The sequence below is a fragment of the Eumetopias jubatus genome, unplaced genomic scaffold, assembly GCF_037043125.1.
Source record: "Eumetopias jubatus isolate StellerSeaLion01/CBP00866 unplaced genomic scaffold, mEumJub1_p1.0 scaffold_14, whole genome shotgun sequence".
Classification (NCBI taxonomy): Eukaryota; Metazoa; Chordata; class Mammalia; order Carnivora; family Otariidae; genus Eumetopias; species Eumetopias jubatus.
Genome location: NW_028274820.1, coordinates 82,160,051 through 82,183,702, shown reverse-complemented (window position 1 = coordinate 82,183,702; position 23,652 = coordinate 82,160,051). Strand labels below are relative to the sequence as shown.

The window sequence follows — 23,652 nt, the reverse complement described above, 5'->3', positions numbered from 1 at the left end:
GACTCTTGAATTTTCTAATTGCTACCTAATTCCTCTACCTAATTCCACCTAGTTCCGAGAGCAACTCGGAACTCATAGCTGCCATAGCCTTGAGTTTCCCAGTTTGCAGGTCAAAACCTTTGCAATAAACTCATCTTTCTGCTTTGTTTTATTCACTGTGCAGAGTTCAGCAATACAAATCTGTGTGCACATAGGGGCCAGTCACCAAGCTCCATAGTGAATGATGCATCCCCTTCTCCAATAAAGAAATGACAAAAAAACAAAAAACAATTTTTTAAAAATGGGGAGTTGGCTGGGTTGGGAGGGGGAGGAGAATGCTCCACACTGTGTGTCTCTGTGAACTTCACAGGTAGAACTCTCACTAGAAGTAGAAAGTACCTCGTCTGTGCATTGCATTAGCACCTGATGGAACTGGCTGATCTCCATCGGGTGTGTGACAGGAGACGGTATAGAGACCATTGCACCCCATGGGATTCGCCACCAGGAGTGGCACTTTAACCACGATCACAGAGATTGAAGCTGAGATGGCTCAGACTCAAGAAAAACAAGGCCACCCAACACCACATAAGCTTGATTAAGGCTCGCCTTTCTAAGCTTTGCAGAGAACTCATTACTCCAGAAGGTGGTGGTAGTGGGCTAGAAGATTTTGATGCTCAAATACTGGGTTTGTTGATTTTCCATCTGTAGAGAAGTCAACACTGCTCAGTAATCTGGCAGTGATGTATTTCAACATGACAGCTCGAGTTCACTACTCTCACCACAGTTCCTGGTGTAATCAGATACAAAGGTGCCAAGACCCAGCTTCTGGATCTCCCAGTTATCAATGAGGGTGCCAAGAATGGAAAAAGTAAAGGAAGTCATTGCAGTGGCCTGAGTGTGTAACTTGGTCCTGATTGTTCTGGATGTCCTGAAACCATTGGGACATGATAAGATCATTGAAAACAAGCTGAAAGTCTTTAGCATTCACTTGAACAGCAAACCCCCTAACATTGGCTTTAAGAAGAAGGATAAGGGAGGCATCAATCTCACTGTCACTTGCCCTCAAACTGAGCTGGAGGCTGAAATTGTGAAGAGCATTCTGGCTGAATATAAAATTAGTAATGCTGGTGTGGCTCTGCATAGTGATGCCACAGTAGATGACCTCATTGACATGGTGGAAGAAAACAGAGTCTATATCCTTTGTATCTATGTGTTAAGTAAGATTGATCAGATCTCCACTGAAGAATTGGATATCATCTGTAAGGTGCCTCCCTGTGCATCCATCTCCGCCCATCACTGCTGGAATTTTGGTGACCTGTTGGAAAATATCTGGTACTAACAAAAACTAGTGAGGAATTCACCAAGCCCAAAGGCCAGTTGCCACATTACACACCTCCAGTAGTGCAGCCTTATCCCAGGATCACATGGAGGATTTCCACATGAATATTCACAAAAACCTTATCAAAGAAGTCAATATCTTTCAGTCTGGTTGGGGAGGGTCTCTCTGTGAAACACAGTTCTTTCAAACAGTGGGTTAAGACCATACATTAGAGAATGAGAATGTCATTCATTGTGAAAAATTGAAGTCTTCTTCTTTCTCCAACTGCCAGGCCAACCATAGCAGCCTTCCCCATGCCCAAGCATTTTATCCCAGGTCCCTTCTGGCTTTGGCAGCCACGAGATCAGGAATCACAGGAGGAAGATGGAGGCACCCACACTGAAACTTCACTTGTCTTATCTTAGTGTCACCTTGTATATTGAACTGCTTAAAAACCTGGTTGAGGGGGGAAAGCCACACTGGGTAAGGATTTCACAAATATCTACCTGGGGATTCATAATTAAGGGGTCATAGGGTCATAAACATTTTTAAAATCTTGTTCAGGGCATGTGCATGCAAATCTAAAATATGTAAACAAGGACACCTATACCTGAGGTGAGGTTAATGAATGTTTAATGAATTCATGAGTGACATAACCTTTCAGTGACTGTGCTTACTCTGAGTTTAATGCATATAGGATACATCAATAATTACTTATTTAAAGTTTTGCCTTTCATTATTTAATTAGTGGGAAATAAAGACAAACCTAAATATGTTCTATTACTGAAGAAAGTGGCAAAATATTGTAACTACCAAAAAAGAAAAAATTTGTGAAAGCTCATCTAAGACCTACTTTGTTGTTTTTAACTCTATTTACAGAAATATATTAAGATAAATATAAGCTTTATGGCAACCCAAATATTTCATGTTTGATTTATGAATATGATGGATAGGAACTGTTACAAAACAGAAGGTAAATCCTTAAAATATTCAGTTCTAGAATGTGTTCCTGACCTTTTGTGCTTTGTGCCACATAATGAATTATTCATAAAGCATTGATAACAATGTGACATACAGTCTTAGACACACTGGATCAAATCACTGAACTGGGAGATGGAAGATTGTAAGTCTTATTTTGGCTGTCATTACCTGTGTGACCCTGGTCAACTCGTTCATTCATTCACTCAACATTTTAGAAAACTTCTGCCATCTGCTATGAACAGGATATAGCAGTTAACAAAATATCCCTCACTTCATAGAGCTTACAGTCCAGTCATTTAACCTCTAGTCAAGACACATAATTTCTTTAGTCTCAAGTGTTCTCATGAAATAAAAGAATTGGGTATTTACAATATCCTATCAAATGCTCCTGAACCTTCATCAATAAAATATGTGCTTTCAGTCATGTTCTCTGTAATGATTGTAAGTTGTCCTGAGTTTTATGTTGCAAGATCCCTACCTGACCGCTAGCAATTGTTCCTTGAGCCAGGTGGCATTGGTACTATGTGATATGTCAAATGCTATCACAATACTTGCTGAACAATGCAGGTGTGCATCCCATAGTCATGAGTACTTTAAGTTCTATTCCACAACTCAGAGCATTCCAACCAGTGTGAATGGGCTATGGGGTTGTGAGCAGATAGCAATTCCCTCCAGCGTCAAGTGGTCTGATAAGGTATGGTAGGCTAGAGCGTCCGGCTTGTGGTCTCCTAAAGCAAGCAGCCTTAGCTGCTGCCTTTCATGTACTGTATACATATATCATTTTTTTAGGTACGTCATGATGTAAAAGAAATTGAGAAGTATTACTCTAACAAACCAATTATAAAATCAAAAATGCAAATTACAATGAAGGTAAAGAAATAAAGAGCAGAAGAAATTTAGGATAAAAGGTCACAGTCAGGGTCATGAAAACTAACTTAATATTATCTGTGTGAAATTGGAACCAACAGATGTTAGACTATTTCAGAGAGTATAAAGCTATACATCAGGGCACCTGGGTGGCTCAGCTGGTTAAGCATCCAACTCTTGATTTCGGCTCAGGTCATGAACTCAGGGTCATGAGATTGAGCCCTGCATAGGGCTCCACACTCAGCAGGGGAGTCTGCTTGAGATTCTATCTTGCTCTCTCTCTGCCCCTCCCTCTCCTGCTATAAATTAATTAATTAGTTAATTAATTAAAAAATCTATACATGAGTATGACACTGAATCTAAAGTGAAGGAGTAAGTGGGCATCTTTTGTCAAAAGTCTCAAAGAAAGCTATAAATTCATTATTTCAGTTCATGAGGCAGTAACCCCTTCCCCTTTATGTAATACATTTATAAATATCATTCTCTAAAGGGGCTATAAATAGCCTCCATATTTGTAAAGTTAAATCACATATATTATCAGATCTAAAGTCCACTGGTTATGTCCATGAATCCCTAAGGGGTAATTATTTTTAAAGCTTCCTTCTTCTCACTAAAATATCAGTAAATAAGTTAGTTAAAGCCCTGATTTATAGAATTCCTTTGATCCTATCACCCCTCAAATTCTTCAGCTCTATCTACCTCCCCATTCACAGCGCCACTCCTGAAATCCACCTTTCAAGTCTAACATCTGATCCATCTCCCATTGTTTTTAGAATGCCTCTGTCCTCTGCAAAACATTTTAAAGGATCTCCTTTGTCTATATAAATAATTCCCACAGAAGGAGGGAGATATAAGATACTACAATCTCAATTATTTAGGAGGGATTTGTATGTTTTTCAAATGGATTTCTTTTCAAAGTAAGTAGCTGTGGTCAACTGAATAATGTCGAAGTTCCTCGATATGGCAAACACAGTCTTTCTTTTTTTTTTTTAATTTTATTTATTTATTTGCCAGAGATAGGGCAAGAGAGAGCACACAAGCAGGATGAGCGGCAGGCAGAGGGAGAGGGAGAAGCAGGCTTCCCGCGGAGCAGGGAGCCCAATGCAGGGCTGGATCCCAGGACCCTGGGATCATGACCTGAGCCGAAGGCAGACACTTAACCGACTGAGCCACCCAGGCGTCCCTAAACACGGTCTTTCTTGATGCCTTGCTCTTTAGTCTCATCTCCTACCATCCCTCTTTCAAACAGTTCCAAACTGTTCACAGTTCCCCCCCAATACTGGCGCATTTGGATGTGCCTTTCTTTTGCCTATCCTATCCTCCAGCTCTGCTGGTCGTGCACTTCAGTGGCAAGTCTCTGATCTTCACAGATAGCCTATCACTTCATGTTTTGCATCTGCTGCTCTTACAACACAAGTTAAACGTATACTTATGTCCATCTTATCCACTAAATAGGACCTTTATGAGTATGGAGATTGTGGAGTGTATCTTATTCAAGCCAAGGTAAGGCCCAGCCTGTATTAGGCACGCAATAAATATTAAATTAAAGGGACATTTTTCTATAAGGTTTTTCATAACATTCTTTGAAGCTTTAGAAGTCAAAATATAATTGAGGATCCTTGTAGGATAATAGGATGTCAACCTTGAAAAAATGTTTTTGAGTCCTTACAAAATTAACAACACAATAGTTCATTGTAGCCAATACTCAAAACTCCTTCTTCATTTCAGCAATGACTCTGAAGTAGGCAGCGTGCTAGGTACTGAGAATTGAAAGGGAAAAAAGAAAAAGGGTTGCTAGAACCTTCAATTCAAAACGTACCTGGATTTGATATTCATGAAGCCTACCCAAACTTCACTCAAAAACTCATGAAAATAGAGGGGGAAATAATGTTTTCAATATCAATTACAGAGATGAGTAAAAATCAATACCAGTATCTTGAAGGAAATGAGTGAGAACTGGTAAATTTCCAAGTTTTAGTTAATGTTCTACCTTACCTTTGTTTCACAAAATAGACTTGGACTTCAGTAACATAAGCATATGCTTCAACATTCTAAGCCAAGTTATTTTAGACCTAAATTCTATACTTGACTATAACAGAGAAGTCATCTCTAAAGGGAACTCCTGGCAATGTTAGCCTATACTACCTTTTTAAAAAGAAAATAAGGTAAAGAGAGCTTCTTGTTCCCAATATTGCCAGAAAAAAACAAGTGTTGGGATTTCTTCTGAATGCACCAACATGAGTCATATTCCAATTTCTGAATCAATCACTGGCCAAAAGAATTAAATGAGTTAATTGGCCAAACTTAGGTTATCTCTCCTACCTTACTTAGAGCAGTAAGGGCAGGCGGTCATCCACACCTAAACTCCATGGACTAAGAGTGGGCTCTTCCACGTATAATCACATCAGTGGCATAAGAAAAAAGAGACAAATATGCTAAAAAAATCAGGAACTGCTAAGTCCACTATAAAGTAAAGAGGGAGAAAAACTCCCTCTGCATTATTTCTCACTAAGAATATGAAGACTCTAGTAGTTGGTACTGTAGATAGGGAAAATCATGTCTTATAATTAAGAAATCAGGTTTGACTTCTCAGACTCTACAGAAAGGCCTTGGAAATCCTCAGGAACCCACAAAACACATCTAGAGAGTCACGGCTAAAGAAATACTTCTGAAATTTTGATGTCTGCCAAACACTTGGAGATTCTGATAAAATACAGATTGTGATTTTGTTGGTCTAGGATAGAGCCTTAAAGTCTTCACTCTAACAAGCTCCCAAACGATAGTAATGTTGCTGGTCCATGGACCACGCTGAGTGGCAAAACTTAAAACAGTAAGGACATAAACGGAAATCCAGAGGCAGGAAAGAATTTGTGATTGGTTTATTCTGTTTTCTCTGCCGCCTCCTCTGCCCCTCACAATGTCAGTTTTGCTCTAAGACTGATTTCACCTTGATCATGGGAGGTCTGCAAGAGGTATTTGAGCTTTATATTTCCTCTTGTATGTCTAGCTGGAGAGAACACTTTCCACATTAATTAACCAAAAGCTTGAGCTCATGTTCCCTGAACCTACTGAAGCAGTTCCTGTAGCCAGCAAAATGCCATCTGCTGATTGACTCAAAACTGGGATACATGAGTCATTCACTGTCATTACTATATGTATATATATATATATGTATATATATACACACACATATACATGTATATAGTCATAAACACATATATGTGTAGATGTGTATGTGTGTGTATAATATAATGAGTGGGATGAAGTTGCAGGGATGTTGGGCTTCCAGGCTAAAGCAGAAAGTGGGAGAGTAGGAAACATAAATCCTATAGAGTAATGGGAAAATAAAAATGTTCCACAATATCTAGTAGCTAGAGTTAACTAAAAAAGAAGATGAGGGGAAAGCCTGCTGGAGCCTGAGCCTGGAGCTTTAAAACAGGGACACGAAATTTTCTTACAAAGAGCCAAATAGTAAATATCTTAGTCTTTGAGAGTCTCTATCACATATTCTTTTATTTTTGAGCAATCCTTTGAAAAAATGTAAAGTCCTGCCAGCAGGAGTTACCAATCCTCCTTTATACGAAGCTATAGGCCCAGGGGCGCCTGGGTGGCTCAGTAGGTTAAGCATCTGACTTCAGCTCCGGTCATGATCTCAGGGTCCTGGGATGTAGCCCTGTGTCCAGCCCCACATCCAGCCCCATGTCAAGCTCCCAGCTCAGCAGGGAATCTGCTTGTCCCTCTCCCTTTGCCCTTTCCCCAGCTGGTGCTCACTCACTCTCACTCACTCTCCCCCTTAAATAAATAAATAAAATCTTAAAAAAAAAAAAAAAAAGAAGAAGAAGCTATAGGCCTGGAAGAGGTGAGAGGATGGGGACATAGCCAAGTGAGCAGAGACACCTAGCCAGCTGCCCCTGGCCTGGAGGATGAATCCACGGTAACCCCAACATCTCCGTCAAATCACTGCTAGCTTCCCACCCAATGTTCCCTCTCCCCTTCTTCCTTACTAAGATGTTCCTGATTTTTCTCAGCTGAAACATATGTCCAATTAAAAATACTTGCCTCCTCAGCATCCCCTGGAGATGAAGTTGTCACACACACATAATGGGGCCAAGAAGATAAACGGAAAATACTTAGTGGAATTTCCAGCAATTTTTGTACAAGTATTAAGTACAGCTGGTGTGCTCTATTGACCTTTTCACTTCCCTTTCTCCTTCAGGAGGCATGGGAGCATAAGAGCTCCCTGGAGTCTTTGAGGATGAAAATCACATCCTAACAATGGGGAAGCAGAAGGTTAGAAAAAGCTTGGACATCTATGATTTCACGGATAGCCTGTGTCCAGAATTTCTCTTATGTGAGAAAAATTAATCTCTTTTTGATGAAATCATTGTAGTTGGCATGCTCCATTGGCCTTTGCTCTAGGGATTCTGTCAAAAAGCCCGAAGCAATAATAACTGATAGCTCCTTATGGGGTGGTGGGTGGGTTGAAACGTTGTTAGGAGGTACAATAGGATCTGGTCTGAAGCAAAGATCCAGGTAAAAGCAATGGCAATTTTCTGAATTCTCTAAAGGGAAGAGAGAGATAAAAGGAGAGGAAAGGGGATGGGCTGACAGGTAGGGGAATGGAGGAGAAGAGAGAAAAGGTATAAAAATGCAATCAAATAATTCAGCAGACAAAACAGAATGCTCATGAGGAAAGCCAGCCGTGAAAATAAAAATCAGATCATGAATTTACTATATAAGTTATTAGAAAGATCAGATAATAACTTTAAAAATAACAACATTTAGCTATTCACAGACATAAATGAAAACATATTACACCTTAAATGCAGATACATCTTTTGGAATGAAAAGAAGCAGAAATGACACAGAGGTTACAAATGACACATATATAGTATGATGTCACATAAAAACTGTGGAAACACAAAACATAATATATTCACTGTGAATAAGTACATGTAAAGTAATGGTATGAATTATGCATAGGATTGACAAACAACAAATTCAAGTGAGTTACTATTTCTGGGAGCAGAGGAGGAAGGAAAATGTGATTGACAAATGGTCTGTAGGAGGTTTCAGTAGTATATAATGTATTTTTTTATTTTCTAAATTTTAAGTCAAAAATAGAGGAATGTTAGAATTGATAGAGCTGGCTCATGCATACTTGGGAATAAATTATGTGTTTTGTATATTTAAAATATATAGTAAGATGCTATTGTGGTGGATATATGTCATTATACATTCACCCAAAACTACAGAATGTACAACACCAAGAATGAACCATAAAGTAAATAAATTATGGACTTTGGGTGATGACGTGTAGGCCCATCAGTTGCAACAATGTACCATTCTGGAAGGGGAATGTTAATAATGGAGCCTTATGCGTGTGTGAGGGCAAAGGATAAATGGAAAATCTTTGTATCTTCCTCTCAATTTTGCCATGTACCTAAAATGGCTCTCAAGAAAATAAAGTCTTTAAATATATAAATATATGTAATATTTAATTTTTTAATATTTTTGGTACGGGCTTAAATTTTTATTACTATTATTACACACAGTTTTCTATGAAGGATAGGAGAACAGATTTGAGGTTGTATTTTAACGACATGGCATTTTGTTATTATTAGTTAGATTTTTTTTTTCCTCAGGTTATGAGGAAAGGGCATAAGCAGCAGCAGTGATTACTAATACAATGTCTGTTTCAACTCCTGAAAGGTTCTTTCTTTTCTTTTTTTCTTTTAACTCCAGTATAGCTAAAGTGTTATATTAGTTTCAGGTGTACAGTCTAGTGATTTAACAATTCTATATTACTCAGTGCTCATGAAGATAAATGTACTCTTAATAAATATATATAATATTTTAAAATAAAATATATTCCAGATTAAAAACAAATAAATATATTGCTTTATCACAATATTTACATCAGAAAAAAGAATTAAAAGACACATTTTTAATAAGAAGGGAGAAATAATAAAACACATTTCATGCGGATATAGGGACTAATACTTCAAAAGAATTTAAAAGTCATAAGTGTGGATACCCTTAACAACCTAGCTTCAAAAATATATGGAAAAAAATGGCAACACTACAGGCAGAAATTGAATACCCCACAATCACAGTGCTCAGACATGAATAAACCGAGTAAACAAAACTAAATGAGGATACAGATATCTTGAGTAACACAAATAACAAAATATTGTCATAAATAATAGAAACCTGTAACAGCAGAATTAGCATATACATACAAAAATTTACAAACATTGACCATGTATTTGGTCTTAAAAATCATCACATGAAACAACTCAAATGGCTAATGAATATGAAAAGATAGTTATCTCTGTAGTAATTTACAAATCACAGAAATGCAAATTAAGCCAACAATTTGAAGTAGTTTTTCTAAAATTAGTGTTTAATATTTCCAAGCGCTGGAAAAGTTGTGAAGAAATGGTACTCTCCACTACTGATGCTAGGAGCATAAAGTCGTAAAAAAGCAAGTTGGCAATGCATTTTAATGGTGTCTATTAAAAGTAAAATATTCATTTCACATGATGGATCAATTAAACCTTTAGGTATCTATATTAACAAAACACTTTGCATCTGCATAATTAGATATTTATTGCAGCATAGCACAAAAACTAGCAAATTTACTAAAATTTTCACTGGTAAAGAAATGGTAAATAAAATGTGATATATATAAAACAGTTAAAGAGATGGGTTAGAACAGCGCCTGGGTGGCTCAGTTGGTTAAGCATCCAACTCTTGATTTTCAGCTCAGGTCATGATCTCAAAGCTTGAGATCAAGCCCCATTTCAGACTCTGCACTCAGTGTGGCATCTGCTGGAGATTCCCCCCTCTCCCTCTGCCCCTCTTGCTTGTGCTCTTTCTCTCTCTCTAAAATAAATAAACAGCCCCAGTCGCCTAATGGATAAGGCATTGGCCTCCTAAAATAAATAAACAAATCTTTAAAAAAAAGGATATTTTTATAACATGGACTTAACCCAAAAATATATTTTGTGAGAAGAGCAATATCCAAATTATAAGGTATGAGTCCCTTATTTTAAATATGCATTAAGTAAATGGAGAGTCCCCTATTTTAAACACACATTACTAGGGAGCAGGTAGATGAGTAAGTAAATTATAACACTCCCATTTTTCTCATATTTCAGGTTATAGTCATGTCAAAACTGTATAGGTTAAATCCATTTTATATCAATATGTAAGAAATATTGTTGCCTAAATAGTTGAACCTGAATCTAATCAAGTTTTTAGAGCCAACTCCCAGTTACAGAAAATATGAGACGAAGAACAAGTTAAATGAGCCACAAAAAAGAAAACAAAAATCCAGAATCCATTTGCTGAGAGCAACTGATTCAGTTTTTACAATAAAGCCAAAGGTATAAAGAAAAGTTTTGAAAAAGGAAGTTGAGGGATGTGGGCAGTGGGAAGGAGGACTGATTCAGATTTTCAAGCGTCTTAAGAAACAACACTAATTTGAGGGGGCGCCTGGGTGGCTCAGTCGGTTGAGCGTCGGACTCTTGGTTTCAGCTCAGATCCTGAGCTCAGCGTCCTGGAATGGAGCCCTGTGTTGGACTTCCCACTGGCAGGGAGTCTGTCTCCCTCTCTTTCTCTGCCCCTCCCCCTCATGCTCTCTCTCTCTCTCTCAAATAAAGAAATAAATCTTTTTAAAAAAAAGAAACAACACTAATTTGACACATTAATGTTAACTGAAGCAAGTCAACAATAAAAAGACATTTTAAAAAGTCAGGGAAATTTGAATATGGATGGCATATTAAAATAACACCATTTTTAGGTGTGAAAATAGCATTAATACATATTAAGAAAATGCTCATATTTTTAACAAGTAATGCATGCTGAGGTATGCAAGGGGTATGAGGTATGCAAGGGGTAAATTAGGTCTAGGATTTGCTTTAAAATATGAGTATTGGCAACAATAATGAGCAATTGATAAGGAAAATGCAATAAAACCTTGCTAATTGTTTAATCTGAGTGCTGGATATGGAAGAGTTAGTTTGCTATTTTCAATACCTTTTTGTATTATTTTTAATTTGCTAATGAATTTGCTTAAATTTTTTTCAAATTTATATATTTATATATTTTATACATATATATGTTGATATATATATATATTCCATAGTTCAAAAAATTTAATTGAAGTACAATTAACACACAGTGTTATATTAGTTTCAGGTATACAACATATTGATTCAATAATCCTATACATTATCGCTTCTCGGCCTTTTGGCTAAGATCAAGTGTAATACGCAACATATTTTAAGAAAAAAGAAAAAGAAGAAGATAACAGGAGAGGAAGAAAAGGGCAGTATGTCAGAGGTGGAGACGAACCATGAGATGATGGACTCTGAAAAACAAACTGAGGGTTCTAGAGGGGAGGGGGGTAGGGGGATGGGTTAGCCTGGTGATGGGTATTGAGGAGGGCACGTTCTGCATGGAGCACTGGGTGTTATGCACAAACAATGAATCATGGAACACTGCATCAAAAACAAATGATGTAATATATGGTGATTAACATAACAATAAAAAATTTAAAAAAAAGATCAAGTGTAATAATCCTATACATTACACAGTGCTCACCATGGTTAAGTGTAGCCATCATCTGTCACCACACAATGTTATTACAGTATTACTGACTACATTCTCTATGCTGTACCTTTCATCTCTGTGACTTATTTATTCCACTATTAGAAGTTTGTACCTCTTAATCCTCTTTATTATCACCCATCCCCCACCCAGCTCCTCTGGCAACCACCAGTTTATTCTCAGCGTTGAAGAGTGTGTTTATTTGGTTGGTTTATTTCTTTGTGTCTTTGTTAGTTTGTTTTGTTTTTTAGATTTTCATGAGTTCCACATTTTTGTATTTTAAATTTTAAATAAAATATCTCTTAGTATAATTTTCTAAAATATTAATAGATGATATAATAAAATATTTTTGATTTTAGCTAAAAACAGTAAATATCTAAGAATAACTGCAAAACCTATATAATTAAAATTACAAAATTTTACTGAATATTTAAAACAAAACTTGAGCAAATGAAAAGCATTTCATGTTCCTAGCTACAAAAATAGATTATTATAAAGATGTGTGTTCTTTCTACAGTAATGCCACTCTTACAAATATCCTAAAAGGATTCTTTATCAAATTTAACAAAAATGATTAAAAACTAGAATTATCCTAATTTGAGTGTGCTGTTTGCCCTTGGGACTCAAATTGAAATATTCAGTATATTTATTTCCCACCCACCCACTCAAAAAGAAAAAAAGCACAGAAATGAGTACTAGGTTTAACATGTATTTGAACTAAGGTCAGCACTCGCTTTATTACCTTATCTCTATAATCTCCTGTTCTAACAAGCACCTCTGTGGCATTTCTGCTCATTCAAGATGAAATTCAGTGTCCAAAGTCACCAAGAATATTCAGTATTTTTCTTTCCCATCATAGAGTTTCTGTGGAAATGGCCACAGGTCCCTATACAGAAGACTAGGAGGGCAATTCATAGGACATACTTACTACTGTTGCAGCATTTCCTTTATTCAAGGAGCTGCCCATTTATTTCAGTCATAATCCCATCATTACCTACCACCAAAAGTTTGTAAATTAGATTATCCTAGGTGCCACATAAACACTGCTTTCTATTGAGCCACCCATACTTACTTTGTTTCTGTTAGTTAAGTATTTCTCCTTGCTCTTTACAACCTTGGGGTGTGGAGATTCTCACAGAAATCAGGGAGTTGTTGGGGTGCCTGGGTGGCTCAGTAGGTTAAGCATCTGCCTTCGGCTCTGGTCATAATCCCAGGGTGCTGGGATGGAGCCCTGTGTCAGGTTCCTGGCTCAGCAGGGAGTCCACTTCTCCCTCTGCCTGCTTGTGCACGCTCTCTCTCTCTCTCTCTCTCTGTGTCAAATAAATTAAATAAATAAATAAATAAAATCTTTAAAAAAAAAGAAATCAGGAAGTCCTTTTCATCTGTAGTGTCTCTCATGGAGACAAAAATCCATTTTGTTGATTTTTTGCTTAACTTTTGTGTCCATACCTAATCTATAGTAGCTTTGATATTTTTTGGTTGATATTTTCATTTCTGTCAACAAGTAAGATCATGAGTACTCCTATTTTAGAGAAAACAATTCTCCACAATTCATTTCTGAAAGATGTTGGCACTCCACTCACCATTTATTTCTCATGGCCTAGAGAAAGAGTGTCATGTGGCTTTTCTTTGGAGATATATTTAGGGGTTAATTTACACATAATAAATCTGCTACAATTTTGGATTCGTTTTGCTAGTAATGTTAACATGTTTTGCGGGTGCATTTTCACATGGGATTTAAGGGAAAATAAGGAATTCCAAAGTTGCCACTGTGTATGTGGCTTGAGTAAGTTCACAGTGCAAGGTAAAGGATTGTGGGAACCAACTGGCTTTTTTTGTACATGTAAAATTTCAGATGTCTATTAGATCTCTATATTGATCGATGGAAGTGGACATATCCCATGATCTGGAGTTCCTGGATATTCAAGGCTAAAGATACCAATTTGAGAGTCAACAGAATGTAGATGGTATTTAGAGCCACAGGACTAGATGAAATTATCTACGGAGAAGAGAGAAAGGGGCTTAAGTCTGATCCCTGGGGCACAAGGGATGTTTAGAAATCAGATAGAAAAGAAGGAACCAGAAAAGTAAGATGAGAAGCAGCACCCACTGAAGAGTGTCATGGCAGAGAAGAGAAGAGAGTGGCCCAAGAAGGCTATCATGGTTAATTATGTCTAATGCTGCTGAGAAATGGAGTAGGATAAAGATGAGAAGTTACCAATAGGTTGGCAACATGCAAGAGCTATTTCACTGGAAAGATCAACAAAATAGAATTTAGAAGCATGGTTTAATGGCAATTGGGAAGAGTTACATTGGAATATAGCACAAATGGATGGAACCAAATGATTTTTAAAAATCTCTTCCAGCTTAGTTATCTCTGATTCCCCATGACTACACCAACTGTTGGGAATATGAAAATATAGGGCCCACAGCTGATGCTCCATGAGAGAGATCTTGGATAGTTGATGCTTCAAACCCAGTAGGGTTCAGTAGAATGCATGCTGATCTCAACTCTGATAAGCCATTTTGCATGGTCCAAAATCTTCTGATGAATTAGGTACAATTAAAAAGTCAGTAATGTGGAAAATAAAGTGGTACCCTTGGGTTTTCAGTACTAAACTAAAAATGTATGAATGGCACATATAATAAAAGGTGAAAATGAAATTTGTTTTGATTGTTACAAAGCTAATGAAAAACTGGTTTAGGGAAAGAAACGAGGCCATCGTGTTTGTTGGTATGTGCCAATTCCTAGCAGGAAAATTTCAAAGAAAGAGGGAGACATTAAGTCAGTCACTCCACAATAAAAAAGGTAGCCTGATCAAACTGGAAATTTTGCTAAATTCTTGGGAAAACCAAAATTAAACTTCAGAATTAAAAGATGGGATTTCTACACCCATGACACTAACAAACTGGTTGTTTTCAATGTATAGGGGTCCCCCCTTCTCCACATTTTCACTTTCTGTGGGTTCAGTTACCTGCAGTCAAAATGATCCTTCTTCTGACAGATGGGCAGAAGGTGAGTAGTAGCCTAACATTATGTCATGATGCCTATGTCACTGACCTCACTTCTTATCATCATGTAGGCACTTTATCATCTCACATCAAAAGGAGAAAGATGAGTATAGTACAATAAGATATTTTGAGAGGAGTGACTGGGTAGCTCAGTCGGTTAAGCTTCTGACTCCTGAACTCTTGATTTCAACTCAGGTCATGATCTCAGAGTCATCGGATGGAGCCCCATGTCAGGCTCTGTGCTCAGCCCAGAGTCTGCTTGTCCCTCTCCCTCTGCTCCTCCCCCTGCTTGTGTTCTCCCTCTATCTTGAAAGTGAATAAAATATTTTATAAAAATATATTTTGAGAGACTACATTCATATAACTCTTATTACAGTATATTGTTATAATTGTTCTATTTTATTATTGTTGTTAATATCTTACTATGTTTAATTTATAAACGAAATTTTATCATGGATATGTATGTATAGGAAAAAACATAGCGTATTTGGGTTTGGTATTATCTGTAATTTCAGGCATCCATTGGGGGTGTAGAATGGAGGCCCTGCAGATAAGGGGGAAATACTGTAGCTCTCAAAAGTGCTTTAATGGGAGCCAAAGTGTTTTTTGGCTTTTGAAACTAAGTGATAAATTGCTTGGCCAGCATGTTCTTCCTCTCCAAGCTCACAGAAGCTTTTTGTTATACTTGCAGGGACAGTTGTGTAACAAATCTAGATAATCAAACTAAAACTAAAATCTTACTAAAAGTTTAGAGTATTGAAAGTGTTGAAAATAACTTGAAAAGTGTTCTTTGTAGTGAAATAACATTGCAAACCACAAAATATAACTATAGGTCTAAGAGCTACAAAGCTTTTCTTTTTTAATTAGAGAAGCATGATGATTAAAAATGAATTCTCAAGAGAATTGACTAAAATTTTATTTAGCTGTCTTTCAAATTACTATAAAAAAGTGATAATTTTTTGAAATTATAAGTAAATAATACTCGAGAAAGAAATTGACAACTATTTTTCATAATTTAGGTATATATTTAAGGATCTTATTTATTACATCTATTCTACAATTTTATTGATCCATGTATAGAAAGGACAGCATATTAAGTTATTCTTGTTAAAACATTATTATTGGCAAAGAAGTCACTAATAAATGTGCATTATTATCCATTGACAAGCATAGATATGTAACCTGACATACCAACACAGGAGAATTTTAAATACCTAACTAGAAGCATAAAAAGTAAAAATAGAATGAAATGATTTGCATAAAATGATTTAATATTGAAATATCATATTTCCAGAAGTCCCTTTCTGCCTAATTCTGTATCATGAGTCAAAAAAGAATTACCAGTTAAGGTGTAGTAATTCATTACCAAAAAGTTTGTTGTTACATAAAATATGGGATGTATAACATTATATCACCCACATATAATGTAATATGTAGTATGATGCTTTTCACTATAGGCCCTTCTTAACCATTCCCCAAATTCTCCTCTATAGTATCTCTATTTGGTAGTAGAATTAATTCTCATTAATTATTTTTAGAAGTCAGTTCTGTTTGTTGGTGTCTAATTTGGAGAGAGAATGACTCCATGCAGTGGTTCTTAATGAGCACACACCTATGAATTACCCACCTGACTTGGAAATAATGGCCAGAGAGGAAGGAAATGATGAAAAGAATGGTTGGAAGTAGTTGTATCCACAATTTGATTGAAGGAAGGTCTTTGTCACAAGTGCATGAGGGAGTTAGCAGGGTAGTTTTCTAGTTTATCCCTCTCTACCTTATAGAAATAAAAGATCTTTGACGCACGAGGGAATATTAACAGTAGTAAGTAAAGGCATATAAAGCCAGCTTACATAAAACATAAGGATACATACTGCTGACATGATCAAGCATGTTAAAAAATATAATAAAATTTGAGTTATATTCTACCCAATCAGTAAATTGTGCAAAATAATAGTAAAGAGCAAGGATTTTGTTGTATAAAATAAACAAGAAAATCCATGTAATGTGAACTATGCTCAGCACATAGTAAATGTTCAAGAATGGAAATTAATGGTGAGAAGAAGGATAATGAGGGATGCCTGGGTGGCTCAGTCAGTTAAGCATCTGCCTTCAGCTCAGGTCATGATTACGAGGTCCTGGGATTGAGCCCCATGTTAGATTTTCACTATAGGCACTTAACCATTCCCCAAATTCTGCTTCTCCCTCTCCCTCTGCTGCTCTGCTTCTGCTCTCTCTCTCACTCACGCTTGCCCTCTCTCAAATAAATAAATAAAATCTTAAAAAAAAAAGAAGGATAATGAAGTCACCTCAAAAGTCTCACCATACAAAAGTCTTTAAAAGTATCTGTTAGGAGTAAGTTTCATACTCTCTGACCACAGCAATATCCACCTTGAGAAGCTTTTCCTAAAGAAATAATTAGATATATATGCAATGATTTTCATAGAAATTAATTTGAACAAAGATATTGTTAGCAATCTAAGTCTTAAGAGGGGAATGTTTAAATCAATCATGATTCACTATGAATCATGAAACACTATGAAACCATTTTAAATGATGTTGAAGAATAATACTGGATGAAAGAATACATTTTTAATGCGATATTGCTAAACGGTAAAATCTGTACACATGAGATGATTTAACTATGTTTTGAATATACATAACATTGATCTGATATTACTTATATTTTAAAATTTACATACAAATTATACACACACTCATAATGAAAAATATATACCTAAACTGAACAGTTGTGCCTATGTGATTACTTGTGTCTTTTATTTTTTCTGTCTTTTCCAATTTTCCATTTGACAATGCTTCATTTTTTTAATGTTAATATCAATTGAATGATCTTCAAAAGGACTTTTTTATAGATGCTGATAAGACTAGGAAAAGTATTTAGTGAGTACATCGATTTGAAGATCGTAAATCAAGAATTATGGTCAATGCTGAAATGAATACTGGAATGAATGACTGAGAATCTATAAGGCTTGCTTTAAGTATTCTTGTAAGCTGCATTCTAAGAATGACCCACAGAGTCTTCAAGCAGTTAGGACCCTCGTACACTAAATCAAGCAGGTGCTTCTTTAATAAGTTCATTATGAGGTAATCTCAATGATTGCTAATGCCTTAAAATCTGTACAGAACGTGGCCCTCCCTTCACATCCTGAAAAATGGAGAGAAAAAGCTAGCATAAAGAGGTTGGCAAATGGGTATGAGAATCCAAGCAGCAGATGGCTCTGGTGGTCTTCAGCAGGTGCTCATTTACATATTTTGGCCATAACCACCCTTGCCTTTCTCCCAGCATGGTAATATGCTCTGGCTTGAATGCACATTTAGACCAAAAACTGTGTGATATAGTGAAAAATGTACTGAATATAGAGTCTTAGGTTTGATTTATGATCCTGGCTCTTATGCTAAGTACATGCACAGTCTTAAACATGTCCCTTGAACTTGTGAATGGCCCTTATCTCAACCAGATTTGCTGGTCATATTATTTATGCACAGATTAAAAGGAACTAATGGAAAATTGGGCTTAAAGACTTGGATTCACCATAAGTCATTGCTATCTAAAAGCCCCAGATTTGGGAAGAAATAGAATGGTGTAGTGGGCAAAAACACACAAATTGCAGGTCAGATATTTTGGTTGTCTCCCTGTCAATAATTATAGCATGACCTTAAATACATATAATTTCATCCATCTTCAATATCCATATATGAAATGTGGATGGAAGAAAGGGAAATGAGACAATAGGAGTTAAGCTATATTGTCTTTAAGATCTTATTAAAATAATTATGCTTTATTAAAGTGTAAAATAATTAAGATCTATGAAGTGAGTAGTCTGGTCACCTTTTTTCTTGAGAAAAGTATGTTTATTCTGAAATTTTAAATGTCATACATTAATAGGAATACATAATATAATATTGAAATAAAGGGTATGTGTAACAAGATCACTGAAACAAAATGATATAGAAGTAGACATAATATTGAATAATATTTTGCCAACACATTTTATCTATGAATAGAAAATATATATTCCCCTAGATGTATGTTATCTTTCTCTTTTAATATAGGCTAAATATAAGGGTTCCTTCTTACATATAATATTCTTCTATATTATTAGTATCAAACTTTCATCATTATGATCCTTACAGATAGCAAAAATATTGCCTAATTTAGTTTTTAGGTAACAATGAAAGTTTTGAAATAGTAAATTAAATAAATATTAAAATTTTAAGGAAACAATCTAGACTAGTTTAAAACATTTTGTGGAAAGTGATGAGTTGGGGTTTTTTTAATATTCATTGCTATTTATCTAATATCTTCCAAGTATGGTTACTTCATAATCTATGTATTATAAAATCAAATTAATTATGAAAAAATTCTCCTTGACAAAGTAATAAAATCATCTGGACATAGCAAAATGATATAGTAAAATATGTTAATATCACATTAAATAAACTAAACTAAAAAAATTAAATTCAAGTTTTATTCGGAGTTCATTCATTTATTGAACAAGGTTTAATTGAGTGTCTGATGTGTATGCAGCATTGCTAAACAAAAGCCTTCAAATAACATTAGGTGAATATTTGAGAGGAAAATCAGTAATCTCAGTTTCTTTGTATTGTTATTTGGTCTTTGTGATATGCTAATCTTTCTACTTGTAATGGCATCTTCCTATTCCCTGAGAACTTTTGGTTATTTGGAACTTCAGAAAAATGTAAGCATAGAGAAATTTTAGAACTAAAGACCAGCTTAAATGAATAGTATTAGAGATCACAAAAAATCCCACCAACCAAATTATTTTCATTCTAGGATGCAGAAAAATAAGCAGGCTTCAAATACAATACAGGTGAATCATTGTGAGTATGAATTATGTCATCACCTAAAATAATAATATCTTTCATGTTGAATTTTCATAGATTGTGGAGAGAGGATGACAGTGAATCACACTCAAAGGTGACAAACCTTTTTGCCATCAACTTTTTCACTTGCTGAGAGAAATGCATTTCCATCCCTGAAAGAGAATAGTGATAAGGTTCTGAAATCTGAAAAAGTTATCCAGTTTTCAGGCAAGCATAATACAATAGAATAAAATACTTACAGAAAAAGAAATGCTCAAAAATCTTGGGAACAATCCATTTATTTCACAATAGTTGCTTCAAATCCAAAGAAAATCAAGAGCTTCCCTGTTACTGAGACTTAAATATTTTCTGAAGAACTCACTGTCTAGACTTTTTGGAAACCTACTCTCCAGATACCAACTGAATTGTTTTTTAAGTTTTAAAACTGACATTGAGAAAGATAGGCCAAATCTATCAGAAGTGATATTATTTTTCATAGCAATATAAAAGTCCACTGTATTCTAGGATTGTTACAAGTTATCACAGAGCTAGAACAAACAATCCTAAAATTTGTATGGAACCCAAAATAGCTAAAGCAAATCCTGAAAAAGAAAAGCAAAGCTGGAAGCATCACAATTCCAACTTCATGCTATATTACAAAGCTGCAGTCACTGAGACAGTATGGTACTGACACAAAAAGAGACACATAGATCAGTGGAACAGAATAGAAAACCCAGAAATGGACCCACTGCTATATGGTCAACTAATCTTTGGCAAAGCAAGAAAAAATATCCAATGGAATAAAGATAGTCTCTTTTACAAATAGTATTGGGAAAACTGGACAGACACATGCAGAAAAAAATGGACCACTTTTTTATACCATACACAGAAATAAAATCAAAATGGATGAAAAACCTAAATGTGAGACAGGAAACCACCAGAATCCTCAAGGAGAAACAGGCAGCAACCTCTTTGACATCAGCCTTAGCAACTTTTTACTAAACAACTCTCCTGAGGCAAAGGAAACAAAAGCAATGAACTATTAGGACCTCATCAAAATAAAAAGCTTTTGTACAGCAAAGGAAACAATCAACAAAACTAAAAGGCAACATATGGAATGGGAGAAGATATCTGCAAATGACATATCTGATAAGGGCTAGCATCCAAAATCTATAAAGAACTTACCAAACTCAACACCCAAAAAACAAATAATCCAGTTAAGAAATGGGTTGAAGACATGAATACACATTTTTCCAAAGAAGACATACAAATGGCCAATAGGCACATGAAAAAATGCTCAACATCACTTATCATCAGGGAAGTACAAATCAAAACCATGATGAGATATCACCTCACACCAGTCAGAATGGCTAAATTAACAACACAGGAAAGAACAGATTTTGGCAAGGATGTGGAAAAAAGGGAACCCTCTTACATTGTTGGTGGGAATGCAAACAGGTGCAGCCACTGTGGAAAACAGTATGGAGGCTCCTCAAAATTTAGAATGGAACCGCCCTATGACCCAGCAATTGTACCACTAGGTTTTACCCAAAGGATACAAAAATACTGATTCAAAGGGGCACAAGCACCCCGATGTTTATAGCAGCATTAACAATAACTAAATTTGGAAAGATCCCAAATGTCCATTGACTGATGAATGGCTAAAGAAGATATGATGTAGGGCACCTGGGTGGCTCAGATGGTTAAGCATCTGCCTTCAGCTCAGGTCATGATCCCAGAGTCCTGGGATCGAGTCCCGCATCGGGCTCCCTGCTCCTTGGGAGCCTGCTTCTCCCTCTGCCTCTCTCTTTCTCTCTGTCTTTCATGAATAAAGAAATAAAATCTTTAAAAAAAAGAAGATATGATATATATATTGTATATATGTATATACATATATATGCATATACATATTATATATGTATATACAAACGTGTGTGTGTGTATACATATATATAATGGAATACTATTCAGCCATCAAAAAGAATGAAATCTTGCCATTTGCTACAATGTGGATAGAGCTAGAATATATTATGCTAAGCAAAATTAGTCAGTCAGAGAAAGACAAATACCATATGATTTCACTCATGTGTGCAATTTAAGAAACAAAACAGATGAACATAGGGAAAGGAAGAAAAAATAGAGACGGAGGCAAACCGTAAGAGACTCTTAACTACAGAGAACAAACTGAGGGTTGCTGAAGGGGACGTGGGTGGGGGATGGTTAAATGGGTGGTCGGTATTAAGGAGTGCACTTGTGATGAGCATTGAATGTTATATGTAAGTGATGAATCACTAAATTCTATTCCTGAAACCAGTATTACACTCTATGTTAACTAACTAGAATTTAAATAAAAACTTGAAACAAAACAAACAAAAAAAGTCAATTGTATTACTTTAGGTATAAATGGACTCAATATGCTTAAGCATAGTATAATGAAAGAAAGAATTTGATTATCACAGAAATATAAAGTGTTTGCCATTAGTTCTCTTAAAAGGCTGGGATGGAATTGATGCATAATTCCATCAAAGGTTGCAAAGCATTTCCACTGGTCTCCTGCCATTCAGTTAAGAGGACTAAGAAGCCTCTTTGACCATCTTTACTGTTGTTGACATTTCATGTTTTCTTATTTATTTTTTTCTTCCTCGTTTTAAAATTACTCCTGATAAAAAAATTAAAATAAAAAATAAAAAATTAATCCTGGCAGTCAGTGTAAGACTTCTTTCTCTCATGGGAAAACTTAAAACAGAATTATTTAAAATAATAGTTAATAATGAAAACATGTATGGCATCATGTAATTGAAAAATAATTTTACACTGAATATTTTATTTTCAGATATCCTTTTAAAGTCCTTATTGATATATCATACATTATTTTGTTTCTTAACAAGTTGAGATGCACGTAGAACTTAAATGAAGTTGCTTTCGTGATAGTAAGGATTAAGTTGTGTGCAGATTAAGTGGTGCATCTTCCACTTTTCATGCATATTCAAAAAGTAAATTTGAACTGTTAAATAGGTTTATCAACATAATAATTGATATAAAAAATATATAAGCCCCAAGATTGGGTAGGGGTATTTCATGAAAGCACATATTTTTGTAATCATTCTCAAGAATGAAAAAGACAGAATCAGAGAAAGAGAGAGAGAGACAGAAAGCACACAAGCATCCATGCAACCAACTTTTTTTTCCTTTAGAAATAGCTTAGATTTCATTTTTGTCCCAAAGAAATAGAAATGTAATATGGAACATTTTACTTTGACAGAACTAACATCTTAAAAACAGAGGCAAAATGCGACAAGAATTTTAACGAGTGAATGAGAACTCTTTTTATTTTTATTATTTTTTTAAGATTTTATTTATTTACTTGAAAGAGAGAGCACAAGCAAGGGGAGAGGCAGCAAGAGAGCAAGAAGCAGACTCCCCACTGAGCAGGGAGCCAGCCATGGGGCTGAATCCCAGGACCCTGGGATCATGACCCGAGCTGAAGGCAGACGCTTAACCGACTGAGCCACCCAGGTGCCCTGAGAACTCTTTTTAATTTGGAGCTGCACAATGAATCAGGGTGCAAGAACCTATAACTGGAGAAGAAAATAGAGAGGGTGTTTTCTCAATAAATATCTTCCCAAGAGCTTTTAGAAATAAGGCTCTTCTCTATAGATCGCATCTTGTACATCAGCATCATCTTCTTAATGACAGATGGCAAATGCCACAAAGGAAGTTTAGGAGCTGGACAAGAGAATATACACAGAAGTGAAGTAAAATCCTCTCAAGTATATGACAGATCTGTAAAAAATAAATAAATAAATAAATAAATAAATAAATAAATAAATAAAAATAAAAACCTGCCAGAAATAGATGTCTAAACTTTAAACTTTCTATTTGTTGCTCAATCCATTAGACCATGTTATCTCTCAGGATGTGTTGAATTGAGCAATTCTTATTCACAACGCTAGAAACAAATGGATATACACTGATTCTGTTTTAAGCCTGAATGGGTGTGAACGGACAGGTAGTTTGATGAAGGTAGTCATATGATG

The 23,652-nt window shown here is 35.7% G+C and overlaps 1 long non-coding RNA gene and 1 pseudogene across 1 annotated transcript in view; one reads left to right on the top strand and one right to left on the bottom strand.

Moving 5' to 3' along the window:
* The first annotated feature begins 467 nt into the window (after window positions 1-467).
* Window positions 468-1,517, top strand: LOC114210597 (developmentally-regulated GTP-binding protein 1 pseudogene; annotated as a pseudogene).
* A 21,479-nt stretch (window positions 1,518-22,996) lies between these two features.
* LOC114210658 (uncharacterized) overlaps window positions 22,997-23,652 on the bottom strand; it is a 29,632-nt gene continuing 28,976 nt past the window's right edge. The window contains exon 3 of the long non-coding RNA XR_003609554.2: window positions 22,997-23,398. This is a non-coding gene — a long non-coding RNA (uncharacterized LOC114210658). The remainder of the gene's footprint in view (window positions 23,399-23,652) is intronic.